Below are 21,142 nucleotides of genomic sequence, written 5' to 3'. Positions count from 1 at the left end.
GCAAGTGCAATGAACCTTCATCACTACATCTGGGGTTGGAACTTTCACTGTTTCCACTGTGGAAACAGTCATTGGGCCAAGGCCATGGCACGGGTCCATGACAGCACTGGGGTCCTGGCTCATGTGTCTGAACCACTGACTGTCAGTGCTACAGGTCTCCTGCCAGGGCTGTCGTTTCTGTCTGACAGTGCCAGTACCTGTGCAAGAAGAGGATTGCCCCTTCTTTACAGAGTCAGAAGGAAGACGCTTGGCCACTGCTGACATCCAGAGTGCTGGGGTTGATCCAAGGTGACCCACTCCCTCAGTCCCAACCCTAAACTCCCAGAAGAATTCAGAGGATTAGGGCCAAATGCTCAGCAAGGATTGAAGGCTGCTTACCTCAGTGTCCCAATTTCTTTTTTTTTTTTTTTTTTGAGACAGAGGCTGGAGTGCAATGGCACTCACTGCAATCTCTGCCTCTGGGTTCAAGCAATTCTCCTGCCTCAGCCTCCCAAGTAACTGGGACTAGAGGCCTATGCCACCACACCCAGCTAATCTTTGTATTTTTAGTAGAGATGAGGCCAGACTGGTCTCGAACTCCTGACCTCAAGTGATTCACTTGCCTCGGCCTCCCAAAGTGCTGGGATTAAGGCGTGAGCCACCACCCCCAGCCCTCAGTGTCCCAGTTTCATTAGCATACTACCAAATGGAGGTGATGGCTTTGGAGTTGATTTTGTTTTTTAAGTGAGATACAGTGTTCAGTTTTTAGCCAGCACAGGGCTCTGACATTTAAAGAATTGCTAAAGTAACCTCTTCTAGGCTGTTCTTAAATAAAAGTGAAAAACAGTGCCCTACACAAAAGTAGGGGTTTACAACATTTGTGGTGAATGAATGAAAACCACAACTCTTATCACTAAGAAAGTCACATTTCAAGTCACTATACAGAGGGACCTGTGAAGGTGAAGCTAGGATCCAGGAGCAGGTGAACTCTGACCCTCAGGACCAGAGCCAGTCCAGATATGGCCTCCAGGGCCCTCACAGCACCCATGCAAGGTGCAGTGTGCATACACTAGCCAAGCTTGGCAGCATCACTTCATGTCCACGGCTTACCCTCTTGTTACGTGTGATAGAGGAATCAGGACTGATTGGTTAACAGTGCATAAAAGGCAAAACTATAAACAAAAGACATAAAGAAGGAGAAAGTGGACACAAGTTATTCCAAAAGCACAAGAAGAGTTTTAGCCCAAAAAGGTAAAGTGATGGGCCAGCAGCCACACAGTGCATTACTGGCAGCACTGGTTCTATAATTCAGGCTTCTTGATTCCCCATTCAAACTTGCTCCTAGAACTTAACAAATGAAAAAGTTGTAGGCAACGCAACTCTGAACTTTTATTTTCCAGAGTTACGTAGTTCCCTTTCATCTCTGTCACTGGAAATCTGTAAACTTAACCTTTACTCTTGACTTTCTTGAAACTGTGCATTTTCTACCAGAAAATAAAAATCCCCAAGTTATTCCCTGTTTTAACAGGAAGTGAAAACAGCAGAAAAAGATTATGTAAATTAAAATGCCTTTTTATGCAGTTCCAATTGCAAATGCAATTTAAAACATGATGAGTATATTCCTTGGCTTGTTGCTTTAAAAAAAAGTGAGAAAAAAAAAAGAAAAGCAATGATAGGCATTTGTCAAAACTCATCACGTGGTCCACTTAAGTACCATATTTTAAAAAATAAAATGAGAATATTTTATCTTTCCTGTCCTAGTTCAATATTCTAATTTGATAATCTGGCGATTAAACGATGGTAGATTAAGCCTGTGTCTTATGACGCATGAGTCATTCTAAAGAAAAAAGGGTTCTCAAAATACCTTGGGAGAAAATGTTAACAGTCATTAATTCTGGGTGCCTAGAACCTGGGTATATGTTATATTATTAATTGCATTGTTCTACGTTTTTAATTTTTTTAAAAAAACCAACCAACCTTGAGATTAGGGGTTCCCAGTGTTCTTGTAAGGAGGAACTGGTCTTGGTTTCCCTGAATCCGGAAGACTTAAAGGATTGAGACAATGGAGTTCTTAGAGGGAACTGTCCAGGGGATTATGGGAAATACTTCGGAGAAGAGGCACCCAAGCATCAACCATCTTGGAACTCTGCCAACTAGAACCTCGGCCTCAACTGACACATCCAAACTAATGGCTGAGTGTCTCTTTTAGCAGCATCAAGCAACTCCTTTACAATACCACCCAAAGTAATTTTCCTGAAGAAATTCTCCTTGTATCTAACTTCATTCAGGTTCTTGGGGCTTGCCAAATAGCCAGCAATGTGACCTTAACTTGGTCAGTTGACCTCTCTGGTCTCAAGTTTCCTAATCTGCAACGTTTGAAGGTTTATTTTCTAAATGTTTTCACTTTAGTACTAATTTCTGTGAGACAATCAAGCTATTCAATGTTAGGCTGAGGTATGTAAATCATTCCTGCCAGCCTTTGTGCGAGGTGGTTCTGGTATCACTGTGGCCCAGCATGTGTCTGTCTATCAGCGTTGGCAGGTGAGTCATGCTCCAGCTACCTCTCAGATTCCCATGGTTTAGAGCTAGGGGTGGTGCCTGGGTAGAGAGACCAGTTTTGCTTTGTGGCTCTGGCTTGAGAGGCCTGTGGCCTTGAACCTTCCTGATTCATGCAGGCTGTGCCTGAAAGTATGATTATAATTTCACTGACCTGTGAAAGGGAGGCAAGAATGCTTAAACGGAGAAATCTAATTCCCCATATTGTTAAACATTCTACTAATTTGAAGCTTAAAATCTCTTATTTGTGAATAACGTTAATGTGTCTTGGAGTCTTCAAATGACAAGCAGAAAGAACTTTGATCTCATTGACACCAACACCCACCACCACTACCATTTTACAGAATAAACAAGACCTACAGAGGGAAACGCACTGGCCCCAAACCACACTGCTGATTAGAATTTTCTGTGATGATGACATGGTGTCTTCTGTATTGAGTAAAAGGGAAAAAATTACAAAACAGCTTAAAGTACAAGCCAACATTTTACCATGACTAAGGGAAGTGGCTCCCAGTCTCGATTCCCCACTTCCATTGCCACCATCTGGGCCAGGACCACTGTTGGGGCTCCTAATTGTTTGTCCTCCTTCTTCCTGCCTGTTCCAATCTATAGTCTACACATAGGCAACCAGAGGCTCTTCTGACATGAAAATCATTGGCATCACAGCTCTTCAATATTCTCTTGCGGTGCACCCTGTTCTTTTCCTTCATGGCACCACAATTGTGATTACATATATTTTTTTTTAATTGTTCAGCGCCTGCCTCCCCTTGACAACCTGCAGAGTAATAGAGACAATGAAGTCCCTGGCACCTAGGCACCCAATTAATATCTGAATGAATAAATAACTACTAACAGGCTAGTGTGAGAGCAGCATTGAAGTCAACACTTTAAGAGTTAAGGTTTTCTGGTTTTGTACCAAAAGTCCCTGGGGAAATTACGCAAGTAGGCAGGGAACAGAGATGGGGAGATAATCTAACAATCCAGAGAAAGGAAGAAACAAAGGGTTTCTCTGCCCCTGTCATCCTCCAGGCAAGGTCACTAAGGCTGGTTTGAAGTTTCTGTGCCTTGAAATTTCTTATGTCATGGAGTCGCCTGACATTCAGATCAAAGGCCGACTCTGCTCTATGTTTGATGATCCTTGCAGGAAGCACAGATCAAGGTTCCCGTGACCTGCAGCAATTGGATTACAAGATTAGATCAATTTGCAAAGTACACCAAGATCACAGCAGTTGCCATCTATTAGGTACCTATCGTGTGCAAAGTGCTTTGTCTGTATTAACCCATTTAATCCTCTCAATAAAATAAGAAGTGTTTATTATCCCCATTTTGGAGTTGAGGAAATGAAGGCTCAGAGAGATTAAGTAATTTGCCTACACTCACACAGCTGGTAAGAAACAGAATTGGAATATGAACCCATTGTGGAGTCCATGCCCCTTCACCATATCATGTGATCCATCATTATTCTTGTTTGGCTTTCACGTATTTTGACCATCAGCAGAAATATTGCTTATTTGTAACAGATAAAGATGAACAAGATGGAGGGGTGCAGGATGCTTGGTGAATACAGAACATACCACCTGTGCTTTGGAACTGCCTTCCCCACTGTTGTGGCATGCTAGAAGGGGATGGAGACCTAGAAATTGTTCAGACCCTCACTAGTTAAAGTGTGGTCCGTGCACCAGCGGCATCAGCATCACCTGGGAACTTGTTAGAAATGCAGCATCTCAGGCTCCACATCAGACCTCCTGAGCAGAATCCGCATTTTAACACAGTATGCAGGTGATGTGGATGCATGTTCAAGTTTGGGAAGCACTGGTTGGATCAAAGGTTATCACCCCACACGTCCTTTAGAATCATGTGGGGAACTTTAAAGAATGCCAGGACCTAAGTTAGAATTCTTGGCAGTAAGGCTGAGCTTCTGTGTGCTTTTTAAAGCTTCCCAGAAGGGACCAGCACACAGTCAGGGTTGAGAACCTCTGACCCAGTCCAACCTCACTGCCTTATTTTCTCTGGTATTTCTCATACAGCCACTGAGACAAGTGAAGTGACCTGCCAACACTGTAGACTGAATAACCAGGGAAGGCTGAGGAATGCAAGTGAATGTAAAAACCACCTGGAGGGAAGCATTGCAGCAAGAAAGGAACAGCAAGTGCAGAGGCCTGAGGCAGAACCAGCAGGGAAAATGCTTTGAGGTGAGGCAGGTAAGGAGCTAGAGCCTTGCCCTGTGAGGCCAGCTAGGGGTCTGGCTTTCTTTCCAGGTACAATGGGAGGCCACTGGAGAGTTTCAAGGAGCATGGATGATGGGATTTGGGTTTTTAAAACGAGCTGTAGGTGTTCAATTAAAACAACACAAAACAACAAAAACAATGATTATAAAGGGCAGGAATGGAAGCATTTTGGAAGCTATTGCATTTCACCCAGTGAAAGATAATTATGGCTTGGACAGAGTGAGCAAAGGTAGAGATTAACAGAAATGGGCATATTTGGGCTATGTTTTCAAGGTAGAGTTAACAGGAGTTGCTAAAAAGTTGGATGGGTGGGAGAGGGGTGATGATTATAGGAATAAGGAAAAGAGAGAATCAAGGATGATCACTCCTAGGCTTTCATGCTGAGTAAATGGGTAAGAAGTTCCATGTATTGGGGCAGAGACTAGTGAAGGAGCCAGCATAGGGCAGAAATCTAGAGAAACACATGGCTGAAGACATCAACCAGACAGTTGTTTGTATGAACTTGGAGCTCTGAGGAAAGGCCAGGATGGAAATACCGAAATGTGTGCATCATCACTATATGTACGGTGTTTAAGCTGTGGGGTGGAAGTGAGAAGACCCGGGGGGTTTGGGCGATGGAGGGAGGTGAATACAGACAGAAAAGAAGGTGGGACTCAGGCCTGTCTCCTGGGACTGCCAACCTTTTAGAGGTCACATGAGGAACCAGAGCCTGGAAATGAGAGTGGATAGAAGAAGTGGCCATCAAGATGAGGGGAACTCCTAGACTGTACGGCATAACAGAACCCCAGGAAAAAAATCTGGCTGAAGTAGAACAGAGGAGTCAGCTGCTGAGAAGACAATCGAGGTCATGGCAAGATGTCAAGAGCAGTCTCATGGAGTGGAGAAGACAGAAGCCCAGAGGAGAGCAGGTGAGGGAGAGAACAGGGCATCGGTGAGGAGAGGAGGCAGGAGCTATAGCTATAGAGCTATAGACAAGGAGCTATAGACAAGGCTTTTAAGAAGTTCCCCAGAGAAGACGTAGAGAAATGAAGCAGTTGCTGCAGGAGAACAGTGGGATCAATGAAAGATTTTTATTTTGCATTTTAAAAATTGGAGCCACTAGAGCATGGCACTGTGCCAATGGGAAGGATCCAGAAGAGAGAGTGAAGTGGATGATGTGGAGAAGGAGGCAATCACAGCAGGGGCAAAGTAATCAGAAAGATAAGTTTCCAGGGCAGATTACTTACTTATGCAGTTGAGATGGTCAGGAAGCAGCCACTATTGAAATAGAGAGAGGTGGGAAAAAAATTGTGCCAACAAGAAAGGGTTGAAACAAATTATGTTTAGAAGGCCCTGGTGAGCGAGTCTGTGCATATCCAGCCCTGAACAGGGAAAGGCACTGGCTGCAGCTCAGTCTAGAACATCCCAGGCGTCTGAGAGGTTTACACCTCAGCAAGCTGTGGTGTTTTTCTAGGTTCCATGAAAACCTGGATGAAATATTCCTGAGGACCATCCAACACCATTTCCCTGAGAGACAAGCTGTAAGTGCTGTTCTAGTTACAGATCCGAGTCCCTGGTACACTGATATCAAGTAAGGGTGCATGCAGCTCAGAAGGCAGTTTCCATTACACTGGACAAGAGTGTGGCTGCCTGCGTCCTAGAATTACAGTGGCTTCTGCTGACAATGTGAGGAGTAGCTGCCCTGTCCAGAGTGTGGCCCCGCACGCTGCCCCCTCCCCTGGAGGGACTGGAGAGAACAGCTTGGAGCATGCCCTTCCTTTTCCCTTATCTCGCCCGCTATGCTAATGCTGCTCATCCCTCAAGATCTGAGTTATTCCTCCTCAATTCAATACACACCAGTCAACTGCCCTGTGCTTGGTCCTGTACTTTATATCCTTGACATGGTTTAGTTTTCAAAACAAAACACCTTGAGGGGGATATTATCACTCCCATTAACAAAGAAGAAGGTGGGGGCTCAGAGAAGCTAAATAACTTGCCCAAAGTCACACAGCTTGTAAGCAGTGAAAATGGGATTTACACTCAGGAATGTAGCCCTTCCAACAGCCCTGCTGCCTGCAAAAGTGACTCAGATATGGACTTTACAGTCTAGCAGAAGTCTGAAAGCATCAAAGAGGCAACTTACAGTAGCATGAAATATGCAACCACAACTACATCAACTATGCTTGCAAAGCAAGTTAAGACAAGGATGTACAAATTGCTATGGAGTTCAAAGGAGGATTGGAAAAGGCTTCCGGGAGAAAGCAGTGCGTGCACTGGGCCTTGGGTGTTGGGTAGGTTTTTGCAAGGCTGAGGTAGTTAGGAGGATGTGCCAAGAGATCAGCCTCTCATGGATCAAGACCAATCCACTTAATGCCGAAGTCCAGCCTTGTCCACCTCCCATCCACTTCTCAGGGCTATTCTTCTCTCACGCTTCCTTTGTCCTCGCGTTCCTGACACCCACACAAGGTCAGACACGTAGAAGGTGCTGAGTGAATATCAGAGTTCAGCAGTGTCGTGCCTGGTCCCTAATTCTAATCTATCCTTTAACCCATCCTCATACTAGCTAAATTTCAGGACGAACCCTGCCCACAATAAAAACTACTTCTTCTAGAGAATTTTCCCTGCCCATAGTTCCTGGAACACCCCATGCAAACCCCCCACTAATTCACACACCCACAAACTCGTAATGCAGGCCACAGCTGATAAGACCTTACCCAGGCCAGCGGTTCACTGGCTGAGCAGCCACCAGTCAGATTCTCTTGAGAGAGTCAAAGACAGTCAGTGGTGTGCACCAGAGTCACACAGCCCTGGAAAGTCAGCACACTAGCAAAGGAAAAGCCTTGATAGCAAGAGGCCCTGAGGGGTGGAGGGAGCAGCCACTGCCACCCACCCTCCCAGGTCCTAATCCCTCCCCAGGGAGCCCAGAAACACTCCATTTCCTGCTTTGCGGCATCTTGGAAACAGCCTGCTGTGCCTTCACAATTAATTCTTCTTATCACTTTTTTTTTTCAATTTTAGACCATATTTATTCACTCCCACCATCAAAATTAAAGAAAGTAACACACAAAGTTTCTCCCTCCTTCTAATTTTGCTTAATTTTATGATTATTGCTGTCAAGATGTATAACTTTTTTTTTTTTTTTGAGATAGAGTCTCTCTCTGTTGCCCAGGCTGGGGTGCAGTGGTGCCATCTTAGCTCACTGCAACCTCCGCCTCCCGGGTTCAAGCGATTCTCCTGCCTCAGCCTCCAAGTAGCTGGAATTACAGGCACCTGCCACCATGCCCAGCTAATTTTTGTATTTTTAGTAAATACAGGTTTCACCATGTTGGCCAGGGTGGTCTTGAACTCCTGACCTCAAGCAATCCACCCACCTCAGCCTCCCAAATTGCTGAGATTACAGGCATGAACCACTGCACCCAGCCAAGATGTATAACTTTAAAAAAAAAAAAAAAAAACATTTTATTAAGTAAATTTTCAAAAGGAAGGAGAATAATGTAATGAATTTGATGTGTTATCACCAACTTCAACCATTATCAACTCTTGGCCAGCTGAGCTGCATCTATACCCTCACCTACATCCACATGTGGATTTCTTTGAATCAAATCTCAGGCATCATATCATTTCATCTGTATATGTTTCAGTATAGAATATCTAAAGATTAGGACTTTGAAACATACTCACAATACTGTTTTTACATCTATAAAAATTATAAATTCTAATATAATGAAATATCCAGTCAGAGGTCACATCTCTCTGGTTGATATACAGTCTGTTTGAACTGGGATACATACATAAGATCCTCACATTTCTACTGATAAAATGCTTATGTCTCTTTTAATCTACAGATTCTCCCTCCATCTCTTTTCTTTTCTTGAAGTTATTTAAGAACCCAGGGTTCCTATAGCAGAGTTTCCTATAGTCTCATTGCAACCCCAGAATATCATTTGATCAGATTCAGATTTGATTTTTCTTTTTACAAGACTGCTTCAAACCAACCAGGGAACCGTTGAGGGAAAAAAAGAAAAAGAAGACTGCTTCATAGGTGATGGTAGTGATGTGTATGTCTATAACACAAAGGACAAGGACAATGCCTGTTGCTCTCTTCCTCTAACTCTGTCTCTTTGTCTCTTTTAGTGATATTATCAGCCATTGATGGCTCATATTCACTTATTAGGAATTACAGAATGATCTTTCAAATCTATCATTCCTTCTTTATGAACTGGAAAACTTCTATAGTGACAAACTTCCTCTTTTCAACCATTTGTTTACCCTAAGGTACATTTTACAATAGATAGATTACATAAATGCCTGATTATTTTCCTTTATCAGTTTTCAAAACAATGAGGTAGTTTTTTAGCATCCTCCAAAAATAAAACCAATGAAGTAACATTTTAAAAATACATCAGGCAGGCCGGGCATGGTGGCTCACGCCTGTAATCCCAACACTTTGGGAGGCCAAGGCAGGCAGATCATCTGAGGTCAGGAGTTCGAGACCAGCCTGGCCAAAATGGTGAAACCTCGTCTCCACTAAAAATACAAAAATTAGCCAGGTGTGGTGGTGCATGCCTGTAGTCCCAGCTACTTGGGAGGCTGAGGCAAGAGAATTGTTTGAACCTGGGAGACAGAGGTTGCAGCGAGCCGAGATCATACCACTGCACTCCAGCCTGGATGACAGAGCGAGACCCTGTCTCAAAAACTAAAAATCAAAAAAACTAAAACTCAAAAAAGAATATCATTATGAATTAATGTATTTTAACTTTTTTATGTATTTCAATTCATTGCCATTATTATCCTTGTTGATATTCATATCATTCCATCTTGGCTTGACAAATGCATATTCAGCTTGGTTCCTGAGTGCTTTTGACATGACCACAAATAGCCTTTGATGTTTCAGGCTCATCTTGTTCTTTCCCTGCCCTCAACATGTAATCAACGATGTCTTCAAGGAACCTTGATTTCTTTAGTGTGAAACAATGATTCAAGACCACAGTCTAGGCAGTAGGAGCCCCCGTTATTCAAACTTGAGCCAGTTTGAATGGATTTTCCACCTTGGAGCTGAATAGATGTTGACTAGAATTCTCAATGTTTCCACCAAAATAAGTTACAAAAGAAGCAAATCTGGTCACACAAATCTAATTTAAAATCTTCCCTTTTTTAGACAAGAGTGCAAAGATAATTCAATGGAGAAAGAATAATCGTTTCAACAAATAGGACAACTGGATATTCACATGCAAAAGAATGAAGTTGGATCCCTGCCTCATGCATGCATGTGTGTATATATATATATACACATATATATATAAATTTACATGATAGACAGACACTGTCCTTTGTGTTATAGATGTACACATCACCACCATCAACTATGAAGCAGTCAGGGTTTTTTCCCCAATAGTTCCCTGGTTGGTTTGAAGCAGTCTTGTAAAAAGGAAAATCAAATCTGAATCTGAGCAGATTATATTCTTGGGCTGCAATGAGACTATAGGAAACTCTGCTATGGGGAACCTGGGTTCTTCAATAAATAATTTCAAGAAAGCAAAAGAGATAGAAGGAGAGTCTATAGACTAAAAGAGACATAAGCATTTCATCAGAGGCCATGTAAGAATGTTTCTATTATATATTACATATTATATATTCATTCATTTATCCAACACACATATATACATACTGCTTCCCTATACTATGCCAGGTACTGTTCCATACACAAAGGATCCAGCAAAATGTACAAAAACTCTAGCCCTTGGCTGGGCTTGGTGGCTCATACCTGTAATCACAGCATTCTGGGAGGCCGAGGCTGGCAGGTCACTTGAAGCCGGGAGTTTGAGAACAGCCTGGCAACATGGTGAAACCCAGTTTCAACTAAAACTACAAAAAAAAAATTAGCTGAGTGTGGTGGTGCAAGCCTGTAGTCCCAGCTACTCAGAAGGCTGAGGCACAAGAATTGCTTGAACCCGGGAGGTGGAGGTTGCAATGAGCTGAGATTTCGCCACTGCAACTCCAGCCTGGGTGACAGAGTGAGACCCTGTCTTCAAAACAAAATAAAACAAACAAGCAAAAAACCTCTAGCCTTTGTGTTGCTTACATTCTCATGGAGAGAAGAAGGCAATAAACAAAATACATGCAAAGATTTTATACAGTATAATACATTGAAGATAGTCAATGCTATGGAGAAAAATAAAGCAGGGAGAAGGGGTGGTCAGTAAGGGAATAGGGGAGAGGAGGGATTGCAGTTATAAACAGAGTGATATTTGAGCAAATGCTTGATGGAGGTGAGGGAATGAAACATGCAGCTAATTGGAGGAAAAACATTCTAGGCAGGGGAACTAACAAGTGCAAAGGCCCTGAGGTGTGCATGTCTCGTGTATTCGAGGAATATCCAGGGAGCGGGGTCCAGGGAAGGAAAGTAGGAGCTGAGGTGAGAAAGTGCGAGGAGAGAAAAACTTTGCTATTTTATTGGAGCAGAGCACGGCGGCGTGTTTACATTTAAAAAGAGTAGAAATTATTCTGGATGGTGACTCCACAAGGGGAACATATGCAGCTTGCCTGGTTTCAAGATAAGGGCCATAATCAGTGGCACCCAGGAGCCGGCACGTACCAACTTGCAACAGTCAGATGTTTAGGAATCTTGAGAGCCAGTTGATAAACACAGCTATTATTAAAAATTAAATTCTAGATTTATAATTAAATAAGTTATATTTAACAGTATTATATTTAACAGTAGCAGTATTTAGTACTTAGAAAGTGGCAAAAGCAACAAATTGGGGCTTGATTTATTAGTTGTTGTCTAGACTTAAGTAAATGATGAAGAAAATGTTAATAATAGAGCTTTAACTTAGAATTATGTCATACTTGGAACCATTACATTGCAAATAGAAAAAAAAGTTAAAGAAATATTTTTCTAGCAGTCAAAAACTATTGCCCAAATCAACAAAGAAGTCACTCACATCATTGATGACACTGATGAACCAGTGAAATTTTGACAAACATCTGAAAGTTAAGGCTTCTTCATTTTAATCTTACTGGTATCAACCAGCATTTATGTCATAACTGCTTGTTTGTCAATATCAACCACAGGTTGGCATACAATATATGCCAAGGGTTCAGCAAGATACAAGGTTCAGATACAAGGGTTCAGCAAAAAGCAATGAAAACATTCTGAGGGAATCAATAAGCTATATGGAATTTACAGTTTAGAATACTGTATAATTTCTTATTATTTGTACATTGGGTGCCACAATTCCTTTATATCAGTAAGATTTATCTGACACTTGCATGTGTTAAAAAAAAAATTTAATTTCTGGAGCACCAGTTGTTAAACGTTTACCAGCACATCTCTGGCTACAATCTGATCAAATCCAATTTTACATATCTTAGAGCCCAGACAGATAGAGGAGAGAGAGGCCTCTCAAGGCAATGAAGCAATTAAAAGGAATAGAGTTACTTCTAAATCATTCTGCTCTAGAATTCGGAGTCGGCCACACTGGAGACCCAAGAATTCCTTTGTGTTTATATTTATGATACCTTCTATTTACAGTAGGTGATTCTAGCTCTCCATTTATGGTAGTGATACAGTCTCCTTTTCAAGTAAACTTGCTTAAAGTACCAAAAAAGACAATTTCGAGAAAAATGTTAAGTAAATGATAAACAGGAAATATACAGAAGTGACAAAAATTCAAATGATGACCTGCAATATCTACACTGGGAAACACTAGCTCAGTGATTAAGAACTCAGGCTGGCTGGGCATGGTGGCTCACTCCTGTAATCCCAACACTTTGGGAGGCAGAGGTGGGCAGATCACTTGAGGTCAGGAGTTTGAGACCAGGCTGACCAACATGGCGAAACCCCATCTCTACTAAAAATACAAAAATTAGCTGGGCGTGGTGGCAGGCACCTGTAATCCCAGCTACCCAGGACGCTGAGGCAGGAGAATTGCTTGAACCCAGGAGGCGGAGGTTGCAGTGAGCCAAGAACATGCCACTATACTCCAGCCTGCGTGACAGAGCAAGGCTTCCCCTCAAAAAGTAAAAGAACTCAGGCTTTCAAGCCATATCTGGGCTCAAATTCAGACACTCCTAATTACCGCTACCTTTGTAAATTCATTGGCCTCAGCGTCCTTGTCCATAAAACAGGCACGCTGCCAACTCCACAGGGTTGCAATGAGTTGTGAGATCCAGGGAAGCCCAGGGCCTGGCACAAATGGGAGCTGACAAAAGAGGGGCTCCAGGGAGGAGCCTCGTCTGGGGCCTGGCCTCCTCAGCCCAAAACAGGCAATGCCTTCAACTTCCTCTCTGCCGTGTATAAAATGTAAATGTTCACAAGCACACACACGCAACAGCAGCACACACTGTTCCCTGACTCAGCGTTCTCCCCTAAGGCCCTAAGTGCTTCCCTCTCCTATCTGCTGGAGTAGCAGGTTCTTAGGGGTTCCTTAAACCTCAACAGAGCCCTCAGTGACAAGTCCCTGGATCTGCTGGGCACTCTGGTTATAAAGAGGAAAAGGCTTCTGCCCTGCCCCAGAGAGCTTTTCCCAGCTAGTGCAGGAGACTCGTAAACAGAGTAGAGCTGGTAAACAGAGTACCTGATGATGACCACGGGAATGGCGTGGTCCCCTAGGTCTCCCTGCGGAGCTCCCGTCGGTCTTCTCTGTTAGTCTTTTTTTTTGGGGGATGAAGCCTTGCTCTTGTTGCCCACGCTGGAGTGCAGTGGCGTTATCTCGGCTCACTGCAACCTCCGCCTCCTGGGTTCAAGTGATTCTCCTGCCTCAGCTTCCCTAGTAGTTGGGATTACAGGTGCCTGCGAAACGCCTGGCTAATGTTTGTATTTTTAGTACGGACGGGGTCTCATCATGTTGGCCAGGCTGGTCTCGAACTCCTGACCTCATGTGATCCTCCCACCTCGGCCTCCAAAAGAGCTGGGATTTCAGGCGTGAGCCACCGTGCCCGGCCTCTCTAAGGCTCTTTTGTTTGCAAGGAATGGCAACTCGGTCAAGGCCTCAAGTGACAGGCCTCTATTGTAATAACAATACTGCAACCAACATTGGCGACATTTGTGCTGGAGAGGCTGCACTGGCTCCTAGATCCCTGCTCCATGCCTCACCAACTGCTCTGGGACTGGCAGGCTGACCTCTGCATTTTGTAACCACCTAACAGCCTGATCCTTTGGCCTCCAATCAGATTGGCCTTTGGGTATCATGGGCAGGAGATCAGAGTGAGGGAGAAGACTTAAGAGTATGTATCCTTTCCACCCCTGCCCTGTAGGGCCAGGTTGGCCCAGCTGCACTCTTGTCCAGACCCCCACAGTTCCTGCCCTGTCACCCTGTCTTGAGGCTGCTGGGTGTCTGATAACTACTTCCTCCCTTCGCCTCATCAAGCCTAGGAGTACTAAAGACTTATCAGCCAGTTATAGCCCATGGTGTTCCACCATCCTTTGTCCCTTCATCTGACCTATACCTTTGTAAATAGTCTCCACCCTCTCCTCAGTTACCCAATTTGGGTGTCCTGCCCAGAACCAGACCACTACCTGCTGACAGAGTGCTTCATATGCACCAGCAGGCCCTTCTCCACATCTTATGTCCATTAACTCATTCAAGCATCAAAACAACCCTATGAAGCAGACACCAGTAACAGCCCAGTTTACAAGTGAGGAAACTGAGACACAGAGTGCTCAGTTACTTACTCAAGTTTACATGGTGGGAAGTAGCACAGCCAGGCAGTGTCTCTGCTGACCCTACTCCGTGTCAGGATATGTACAGGAATAGGAAAGTGCGTGTCTATTTTTGCTTCCTGGAGCACAGGACCAGCCACACCAGCAGGTTTCTGGCACTCTGGAGTGTAGTTCAGAAATGGAAAGCTCACCCAGGCCCCACTGGGGTCTGAAGCCTCACTATCTCCTAGCCGCTGGTGTTGGCACATCGGTGTTACTCAGCCACATTCAGTCTGCTTCTCCTGCTGCCAGGACCCTGCTTCTCTCTGCTCTCCTCCCATACTCACTGCTTCTGCCTAGCATCTTCTCTGTGTATCCTTTAATTTCTACTCCTTACCAACTACTGCTGACTCAAACTCCCAAAGAGGGGACCACTTGATTCGGCCAGCCACTAGTCGACTTTAAAAGTCACTGGTCTCAGCAGGGTGCGGTGGCTCCCACCTGTCATCCCAACATTTTGAGAGGCTGAGGCAGGGATCACTTGAGGCCAGGAGTTCAAGACCAGCCTGGGCAACATAGCGAGACCCTGTCTCTACAAAACAAAAGTAACCGAGCATAGTGGTGTGTGCCTGTAGTCCCAGCTACTCAGGAGGTGGAAGGATCACTGTGTCCAGGAGTCCAAGGCTGCAGTGAGCTATGATCATGCCACTGAACTTCCAGCCTGGGTGACAGAGCAAGAATCTGTCTCTAAAAAATAATAATAATAATTAATTAATTAATATTTTAAAAGTCACTGTCTTTTCCCTGAGTCAGGAGATGCATGGTTACCCGACGAGATATAGGGGTCAATGGAAGGGAAGACACCAGCAGACCCACACAGGATTGTTTCATGGCAAAGTAAACAGAGACACACACAAGCAGGAGATTGCACAGCCTGCTCCCAGGCAAAGGTATACACATTCTTATAGTGGGTGGGGAAGTGGATATGCCCTCCTAGCCCCTCCCAACTGTTCTGGAATCTCTGGCTGCATGCTGGCTCTCCTCAGTAGCAAGAAGCTGATGCAAAACAATTCTTGCACATTACCATGAGACTAGGTGAGGCAAGACTCAGTTTCCTAGGAGCACCCCAGCATACTGGGGCCTCAGGCCTACCCCAAGTCCATTCCTGCAGGTGTCCACTGGCCACCAGTCATGGTGACAATGAGAGGGCCACCTACAGCAGAAATACAGACCAGGCCATCAACACAAAAGAAGCCACTGAGGGCCCCTTCGCTGACCTCTCAGAGTGTAGCAGGCACCCAGGTCTTGACAGACTCCTCTATAGCACATTCCTTAGGCACCCTCTGCTCCAGTCTCCCTCAACTTCCCACAGTTCACAAACATACCAAGTTCTTTCATGACTCTGTGTCTCTGCCCAGACTAGTCTCTCAGCCCAGAAGGTCTTTTCCCACCTTGTTCCTGTAAACTACTTCCTATTCATCCTTTAAAAAGACGCTCCTGAGAAAACCTCCTCAGATACCCCAAGCCAGATCAGCTGTCCTGTCTCCCGTGTTCTTCCTTCTTGGTTCTCTGGAACAGCATTCACCTTGTGATACACTGACCTTTTTTTTTTTTTTTTTTTTTTATTTAAGCTGTCTGTTCTCTCTCTCTCTTAAACCAAGAACTCCTCAAAAGCAAGGCCTGTGACTGATTCCCTTTTATATTTTAGGGCCCTTCCCCAGACCAGGAACACACTAGATGTTCCCCAGGCAAGTATCAAAGAACTGAATAGATGAAGAGCAAGGAACATCATCAAAAAACAGCAAATAGGGTGGTGACTGTTGTTTCCCCAAAGCGAGCAGAGCCTGAGACAAAGCTTAGATGAAGTTTATTTAGGAAATGCTGGGCATGGTGGCTCACACCTGTAATCCCAGCACTTTCAGAGGCCGAGGTGGGCGGATCACCTGAGGTCAGGAGCTCGAGACCAGCATGGCAAAGGTATAAACATTCTTATGGTGTATACCACATGGTGAAACCCCCATCTCTACTAAAATTACAAAAATTAGCCAGGCGAGGTGGCATGTGCCTGTAATCCCAGCTACTCAGGAGGCTGAGGCAGGAGAATCGCTTGAACCCAGGAGGCAGAGGTTGCAGTGAGCCGAGATCGCACCACTGCACTCCAGGCTGGGCGACAGAGCGAGGCTCCCTCTAAAAAAAAAAAAAAAAAAAAAAAAAAGACATTTATTTAGGAAAGTGATTCCAGGCAACAGACTGAGGGACTGGGAAGAGAGGAGTAGGCAAGGAAAGAAAGCCAGCACAGGTGCATTATCCGCCGGTCACTGCCTTAGGTAACTGAGGCTCAATCCCGCTGGGGGCTTCTGAGGCGCTGTGTAGAAGGACCTCAGAATTGTCCACTGAGAGAGAGAAGAGGGAGGTCTTCACCCTCCAGTTCCCATCCCCAGCTCATCAAAGGGTACCCCCTATCATGGTAAGTACCCTGCAAGTCCAGAAGGCAACCAGGAGGCAAATGTGTCCTGTGCCACACTGCAGGATCCAGGAGACGTCAGGCAGCCAAAGCCAGAGCCGTCAGACACACCTGCACAAAAGTGGTTGCTGCAGCAATGGCTGAAGTTGCAGCTGGGCCAAGAGGATGTGCAGCATCCATTCAGGTCTGTATAAGAGTAGGCGAAGTTAAAGCTAGAAAAGTCGGGTTAAGGTTATATTGTAGAGGGCCTTAAACATCAGCCCAAAGCTTTATTTGCCACTAAGGATTTCCACACAATGCAGTAATATAAATAGCAGTACCAAGGGGGTGATTTGAGTTCCTTTCAGCCGCCTCCCTCAATAAACCCAATCTGCCATTCTCCCAAAAAAAAAAAAAAAAAAAAGTATTATCTTAGTAAAAACAATGCAAGTCATCTCCTGCTCCTCCCGTTAATCAGTTGCCATGCTTAAACCACTCTATAGAAATACTAAGCACCCAGTCGGGTGCAACTGTCTCTCTTACCCTTCTATGAGGAAACTCCAATAAATAAATTGTTTTAATGTTTAGATCTTTGTGTCCATCTTTAAGATAAAAAAAAAAAAAAAAAGGCAAAGCTTAGGAACCTTTAAGAAAGAAACCAGTCAAGGTGGCTCGTGCCTGTAATCCTAGCACTTTGGGAAGCCAAGGCAGGAGGATTGCTTGAGTCCAGAAATGTGAGACCAGCCTAGGCAACATAGCATAGACCCTGGAAAGAAAAGAAAAGAGAAAGAAAAAAGAGAAGAGAAAAGAAAAGAAAAGGAAGTGGGGGGAGAGAGAGAGAGAAAGAGAGAGAGAGAAAGAGAAAGAAGGAAGGAAGGAAAGAAGGAAAGAAGGAAGGAAAGAGAGAAGGAAAGAAAGAGAAAGAGAGATAGAAAGAAAGAAAGAAAGAAAGAAAGAAAGAAAGAAAGAAAGAAAGAAAGAAAGAAAAGAAAGAAAGACAAACCAGTCAAGAGGGCCCTCCTTGTTCACTCCATAAGGAGTCTTCAGATGATGGGGAAGTTCCATTCTAATTTCCAAAAAGGCTTAGAGAAATTATTCTCTGATTTGCCGCTATTCAGAACAGTCTGGGAAGCACTTCCCTATCTCCTCCTGACTCTGGTGGCACACCTATATGAAAATCTGCCATGGTTGCTGTCTTTGTCCTTTTGTGGTAAATTAGATTTTCTTGAACAGTCAAAGATCAAAGGCAAGATGAGAGATTAAGATTTATTTTCTTGTATGAGTCATAGCCTGGATCACCAAACAGAGTTCACCAAATGTTTTGAGCAGCGATGACATGACTGAGACAAGATTATGGAGTTCTGGTGTGATGTTTAATTAAAACTCTTCATCTGATCAAGGGCACTGTCACTGTTGGTGACAATGTAAATTACCCATCACCCAGAAATTCTGCCTCTGGGAATTTATCCTAAGACACTAATAAAGAATGTGGGCTTACACTTAGCTACACGAATATTCACCAGACTGCTCTTTAAAAAAGCAAAAATTGAGAAACAGCTTAAATTCCCAAAAGAAAGGGATTAGTTTTTTTTTAAAAAAAAAAAAAAAAAAAAAAAAGATAGATGTAGGGCTGGGCACGGTGGCTCCCACCTGTAATCCCAGAACTTTGGGAGTCCAAGGCGGGTGGATCACTTGAGCTCAGGAGTTCAAGACCAGCCTGGGCAACATGGCAAAACCCTGTCTGTACCAAAAATACAAAAAATTAGCTGGGCATGGTGGTGCACGCTTGTGGTCCCAGCTACTCAGGAGGCTGAAGTGGGAGGATGAGGCCAAGGCTGCAGCGAGTCAGATCACACCACTGCACTCCAACCTGGGTGACAGAGTATAGACACCATCTCAAAAAAAAATCTTAAAAAGATAGGTGTTCCATGCTGCCATAAATGTAAACACTATATATATGTACACACACACATATATTTATATATTATACTCTGACATAAGGTTAAAAGAATCTGTAGTATTCCCCAGGTTAATACTGGATGGATGGGATTATGAATATTTTAGATGTTCTTTTTGCATGATTTTCCCATTATGAGCATGAACTGTTTTCATAATACAGAAAAATAATGAAAAAAATTCACTGGTTAGGGGTGCAGTTTAGAGTCCCATTGCTCAGGCATAAAGTGAGCATAAATTTCCCTCTTTTTCTGTCTGCAGCTCATGAAGCAGTTTAGTCCAACAGACATTATCCAGCTTCTCCAGGGCATGCCCAGCACTGCAAACTGCTGGGGACGCAAAGGTGAAGATGGGGTACGTTTCCTGCCCCTGAGGGACTCAGGCCGAGTGAGCACACCTACACCTCAACAGAAACACACTGGACATCTCAGAGAAGCCTAGAATTTGAAGCACTCCTGGGCCTCCCAGAGACTAGATATTACATTAAAGTGCATTGTAAGGCAGCACTATACTAATGTAGGCTTCCAAATGCCTCCCATCGGAGGAACCGGCTCACGGGAGAAGCTAAGTGCTCTCAGGAGAGCTGGGGTGTGGAGTGAACAGCACGTGAGGAAATGGTTATGTGACATCTTTACGGCAGGCACATACAGGCAGGATTTTTTAAAATGCCGCAGCTATCCTTCCAGTAGGAATACGCATCCGATAGAGTAATAATACTTCCCTCCTATAGAAGAAGACTACAAGACACCATACTAAAGGAAGACATTTCACTTTCCTTTAATACTAGACATCTTCTATCTTCTTGTCCGAATTCAAGTGTGCTGATGCCGATTTTCTTCATTGCAATTGCATGCTGCCCTCTAGTGTTCGTCTATATTATTACACTCTGTTGTAATAGGTTGAAGGTGGAGGGGAGGGAGGTCTGGGGGAAAGTAAATGTATTGGACATGGGATAGAACTGTCGAAAGCACACAAACAATAGCCACTTAAATGGTAAAACATAACCAATGGTCCTATTTTTTTCTGTAACAATAAAAAATGTTCTTGTTTTGGGTCGGAATAACGACAGCTAATATTTATTTATCATGTGCCAGGCACAATGCTAAGAGCATTGCAGGTATTAAATCATTTAACCCAATAGAAGAAATAAGACGTAGTGTTTCATAGATCACTAGGGTGATTATAGTTTAGAATAACCTATTGTATATTTCAAAATAGCTAAGAGAATAATTCAAATGTTTCCAGCAAAAAGGAAGGACAAGTATTTAAGGTGGTGGCTGTCCCAATTACACTGATTTGTTCTTAACAAGTTATATAAATGTATTAAATTATCATATGTACCCCCAAAACACATATATCTATTATGTATCATTAAAAAATAAAATTCAAAAAAATTTCATCCAGCAATCCAAAGAGGGGAGAACTATTAGCTGCTCTGCGCATGTGCAGTGCTTCAATGTCACATCAAAACAAAGCAAAATCAGGGAACAGAGTGGTTAACGGGCTACAGAGCAACATGCCTAAGTTTTGTTGTGACTTCTGCAATACATACCTCACCCATGACTCTCCATCTGTGAGAACCTACCATTGCAGTGGAAGGAAACACAAAGAGAATGTAAAAGACTACTACCAGAAATGGATAGAAGACCAGGCTCGGAGCCTGGCTGACAGAACAAAGACTGCATCTCAAAAAGGAAGAACACCTCCTACTCTGTTCTCTGTTCCTCCTCCTGCAGGAGCGATGATCCATTCTCCCCCCCAGTCTCTTCCTGTTCCTCACCAGGTATGATGCCAGCACCCCAGCTGGGGGGCCCTCCCATGATGCCAGTGATGGCCCCCCCCTCCTCCTGGATGATGCCAATGGGATGTGCTCCTGGAATGAGGCTGCCCATGGGAGGTGATATCATTTGGCTCTGTGTCCCCACTCAGATCTCACCTTGAGCTGTAATAATCTTCACATGATGTGGGAGGGACCCGGTGGGAGGTAATTGAATCATGGAGGTGGGTTTTTCTCATGCTGTTCTCGTGATAGTGAATAAGTCTCACGAGATCTGATGGTTTTATAAAGGGGAATTCCCCTGCACATGCTCTCTTGCCTGCCGCCATGTAAGACATCCCTTTGCTCTTCCTTTGTCTTCCACCATGACTGTGAGGCCTCCTTAGCCATGTGGAACTGTGAGTCCATTAAACCTCTTTCCTTTATAAATTATCCAGTCTCAAGTTGTCTTTATTTGCAGCATGAGAACAGACTAATATAGGAGGCCACATGCCAATGATGCCTGCGCCCCCAGTGATGAGTCCTCCCACCCTCCCACAATGGTGCCCACTTGGCCCCAAATGACTCGACCAGACAGATAA

General features: G+C 44.1%; 1 pseudogene; it reads left to right on the top strand.

Moving 5' to 3' along the window:
- Nucleotides 1-21,142, top strand: part of LOC129032664 (U1 small nuclear ribonucleoprotein C-like) — a 42,470-nt pseudogene extending 21,328 nt beyond the window's left edge.

This window comes from Pongo pygmaeus, chromosome 2 (genome assembly GCF_028885625.2).
Source record: "Pongo pygmaeus isolate AG05252 chromosome 2, NHGRI_mPonPyg2-v2.0_pri, whole genome shotgun sequence".
NCBI classification, from domain to species: Eukaryota; Metazoa; Chordata; class Mammalia; order Primates; family Hominidae; genus Pongo; species Pongo pygmaeus.
This window is presented reverse-complemented; position numbering and strand designations above follow the sequence as displayed.